A 4,966-nucleotide genomic window follows, 5' to 3' on the forward strand; every position below is an offset into this window, starting at 1 on the left:
GGCGCTGATTGTGATCATGGAATCTCGGAATCTACCCTCTGTCTGTTTAAGTAGTGGGAGCTGGGTTCTTTTTTTTTTTTTTTTTTTTTATAATATATATATGGGCTTGTAAAAAAAAAAAAAAAAACATGGGCAATAACTAAAATAAATACCCTTGGTGAAAAACATTGAATGGTATTTTTTAGTGTACTGTAATAGTGGACATGGTATTTAAAATTTAGCTTACGAACTTTAATGTTTTTTTAAAAAAAAAAAAAAATCACAAACTGTTAAAAGTTTAGAGTTTACCTTAGATACAGAATTCAAATTTATATTTAATAGATCAATTAATTTTTAAGAATATTAAATTTGTCTAGCACTTACATATATAAAATTTGGGCCTATTATATATAAATTTAAAATTTTATAAATCTATTAAATATTTTTGAAAGTTTATGAATCAAGTAGATATAATTTAAGAGACTAAACTTGTAATTTAATCAATATTTTACTCAAATTATTGAGCTATATTATACAAAATACCTTTGAATTTTGTATTTTATATAAAAAAAAATATCTTGAACTTTTAAAAGTTTCAAAAATAATTTTAAATTTTTTTTAAAAAAAATTAAATACCCTCAAAGTAAGTTTTGGATCAAAACTGTTAGTGTTTTGCTTAAAAAAATCATAAACTTTCAAATGTTTTAAAAATACTCTTTTTTCTAGAAAGATACAACAAGATTCAGATAGAAAGGGGGACGGGGGAGGTTAGAGGATAGCCACGGGGAGGGGATCAAATAATTACATGAAAGCATTTAAATTTAAGGAAATCATAATCGAGCTGTAGCTAGAGAGAAAAGTTTTGACATGTGACAATAGTTTCCTGCCAGAGATTGGACATTCTCCCATGTTCTTTCCTTTATCATTGAAAATATAGTTGTTTCTGTCATTCCAGATAGTCCAACATATAGCAACCGATACATCGAAGAAAATAACATTCTTTTGTGTTTTCTGGTTACCGTTACAGAGAGCTTGCATAAGTGTATTGGCATATGTGGAATTTGTATGAATAAGGGCAAAATCTCTCGGTTTAAAAGATACTCTTAAATTTTCAAAAGAAAGCAAAGAAAAAAAAAAAAGAGAAATTTTTATAAATAAAAATATCACAAAAATATTTACATTTTATAGCAAAAATTTCGAAAATATGTTTTCTACTTTTGAAACTTTTTATTATAAAATATAAATATTTTTACATATGTTTTATATTTAAAAAGGCCCTTGAAAAAAATATGAATATATTCTTAACCATTAGTATATATGAAAACAACCATTAATACTAATTTCAAAAATGTCCTAGACTTTTAAATTGCATTTAATACTTTTAGATTGAAGTAGTGGAATGAAAGGAAATGGAATAGGGAGGTGATGGAGTGTAGATAAATGGTAAAACCGCTTTTAAAACTTTAGTTTTTTTTTAAAGTAAGTGTACTAATGAAACTTTTGAAAGTTGAGATATTTTTGCATAAAAAAGTATTGACGATTTTTGTTCAAATATTAATAATAAGGATATATTTGAATTTTTCTTTAAATTTAAGGGTCTTTTTTAAACTTTTAAACGTACAAGGGTATATTTTTAACAAAACACTAACGGTTTTCTTCCAAAACTAATGGTAAGTATATTTTTTAAACTTTAAAGATTATTTTTGAAAATTTGAAAGTTCAATGATATTTTGGAGACCAAAGTTCAAAGACATTTTTTTTATAATTCAGCCACTTATTTACAAGATGGAGGCTAGGAAGAAGCTAATGGGGTTTTTGGCCCTCCAAGTTAGGTTGGGTTGGGTGGGTAAAAAAATCCACCCACCGTTTGGTTCACAAATTATTAAAGAAGTTTATTACCTCGTTATTCGTGTTAACTCACATTTCTCATCTCGTCATTCGCATCAACTCTTTCAATTACTCTCTTCCTATAATAATTACCAACTCAACTCAACTTAACTTTGCGCGCCAAACATCCCCTAAGAGTTTTTAGAGGTAAGTTATATTCTAATTTATATGTATAATTTGAAATATCTTATTGCAAGTTGTAAGAAAGAATGTAAAATCTTAATTTTCTTTTTAAATATAAGACTAACGTTTATCATCCTTGTGTAATATTTTAAATGTTGACATCAACCAAGAATATATAATCTCATTTTTATGAAAATATGAATCGATTTTAATAAATTAAAATACAAATGTGGATAGATACTTAAAGAAATGGTAAAAATGAAAGTTTATATAAAAACTAATTAACAAATGGGTAATTGTTTTAAATGGTAAAATTGTTTAAAATATTTTTAAATATAGCAAAATGTCATTATCTATCAATGCTAGACACTTATAGACATTGCATGATAGATACAATCAATATCGCGATAGACATGATAGACACCGTATATCAATGTCATGATAGACACTAATAGATATCTATTAGTGTTTATCACTCTATATTTGTAAATAAATTAGTTCATTTTTCTATATTTGAAAACAAATCAGCAACATATTAAAATTTTAGGTTTGATATTTTTTAAAAAGTTTTTTTTTCTAGGATATAATATAATTAATCTATTTACCTCCTTATATTGATGTTAAAAAATTATAAATACATTGAAGTGTAAATACAAATCTCACAAATGTTGATGATAATCTAATACTCTAGTCAAACCTTTCTAATTCCTTGATTTTAGACCATGAGTGAGTACATATTTGGCACATAATTAATTATTAAATTATGAAAAGAATATTGTCCACATATACATTTTGAGTATAATGAAGAACGAGGCAACTTTTTCATTACTCACACATCATATGATGTATGATAATTGAACTATACTCTGACAAAAAAAAAAAAAAAAAATCATCCATATATAAAAATTGAATAAAAAAGTTGTGCATTTATTTGATATATACACATCATAACGTAAATAAACATTGTAATTAACATATATATGCTAACCTAGCTTATTCAATAAAAAAATGCTAATAGTTTTTTGGTTTAAATCTCATTTTAGTCATGAAATGTATCTCATATTTTCAAATATTTAATTTAGTCTCCGTATTTTCAATAAATTTTAAACTTAATGTAGAAAAGTTAATTAATTTTTATCTAAAGTGGTCAAATAATAATAATATTTTCAAAATTTATAGTAAAATCGCTAATGGGTAAGAAAAAAATCAGAAAAAATCTACTACAAATTAAGTTATATCGAAAGTATATAAATTAAAATTGAATAAATTCGAAATTACTAGAACAAAAATAATATTTTGTTTGTTTATTTATTTATTTATTTATTGTTAGCTGTGTTTGTGTCCATTTGTAGATTGGCCTATTGTTGCCAACAAATATTACAAACAAAATTAATAAAATGAATAGTAAATAATTCAACTTTCGATGGTATATCAGACACCCAAATCTACAAAAAAAATTTAATAACAGAAATCTGTCTATAATATTTTTTTTCCTTAATGGTTCGAGAGCGGTGTTTTATGGATGATTTGTCAACTTAAATATGAAAAATAAATGGTTAATTTGTTTGTCATTTTTATCCCATCTATTTATTTATTCATAGCAGAAGCCCTCGCACCGAATGAAACAAAGCACTCGCGATCACACGGATGGGACACAATGCCGGCCAACCTGGGAATTATCGGATGAAAAATTGAAACCCTTAACGATAATAATAATGATAAGGTTCAAAATATCATTTTATCCCCATAAATTGGATTTTAATTTATAAATTTTCAAGTTTTTTCTTTTAATCAAAAGTATTGAGCTATGATCTAATTTTAATTCATAAATTTTTAATTTTTTTTTTTATCGAACTTTTAGCTTCTTTGATCAAAAGTACCATATTTTATATCAATTGAATTATGATCATGTGTTGGTATTAATTTTAAATATGTAAATTTAGACTGAGTTCGGGAGCTTTTGAGAGTGTTAAAAAGTGATTATAAAAAATTTTAACTGCTTTATATGTTTGGGAAGATTGATTGTAAAAAAAATTGTTATAATTATTTTCTTAATCACGTTCATTCTCACTATTTGTAAAATCTATTACATACTAGCTTTTAGAAATAAATAATTGTAGAATCAACAGTTATGTACGTTTGCAATTTTCAATTTTATTTTTTATAATTTAAAATTATTTTTGTATATTTAATATATTCCTAACAAAACCAATTTCGATACCCCAAATCTTTTTTTTTCTATTAAAAAAAATTCAAATGGATGAATTCAATGTTATCATATATCTCATATAATTTTTCGCACGTGTTTCTCTCCTATTTAACAAATAATCTTATACCATATAAAGTAAATAAAATATTGATTGAGTAATGATTAGATGCAGTCTGATCTGCACATAACTCTTGTATTCCCCATATCTCTCACACAAAAAAGAAAAAATTATATTTAAAAAAAATTAAAATACCACGTGACAATATATATGATTTAACATGTATTTAAATAACTACTTAAAATTATAAATTATACAAAAAAGAACATACAAATTTTTGATCGTGGTCCATTTTGTCATTAATGTTAATCATAATGATTTAACATCATTGATTAGATACTATAACCTACTTCATATTTAAAGTTGAAATTTTCCAACTACTAATTTACTTTAATTTCGCCAACAAAAACTTAGTTCAACTGACATAGTGTTTATACTATCAACCTCGAGGTTTGAGGTTTGATTCCCCCACCCCACACTTTTTAATTTCACAGGTAATTTTTTTTAGAATTGTTGTTGCCAATAATTATTTAAAAGTTACAACAATCCTAAACTAAGTCTTAGTTCTTATATATTTAATAAATTTTAAATTAGTTCTTACACTTTGTATAGGCTTTAGAGAAGGATGAAGTTATTAGTGGACCTGTTTTGTTGTATTCTTTACTGGAAGGCATGGCATAATTCCTGATCACATTTTTTTTTTGGAGATG

Source organism: Benincasa hispida, chromosome 9, assembly GCF_027475165.1.
Source record: "Benincasa hispida cultivar pf3 chromosome 9, pf3_genome.v1.1, whole genome shotgun sequence".
Lineage (NCBI taxonomy): Eukaryota > Viridiplantae > Streptophyta > Magnoliopsida > Cucurbitales > Cucurbitaceae > Benincasa > Benincasa hispida.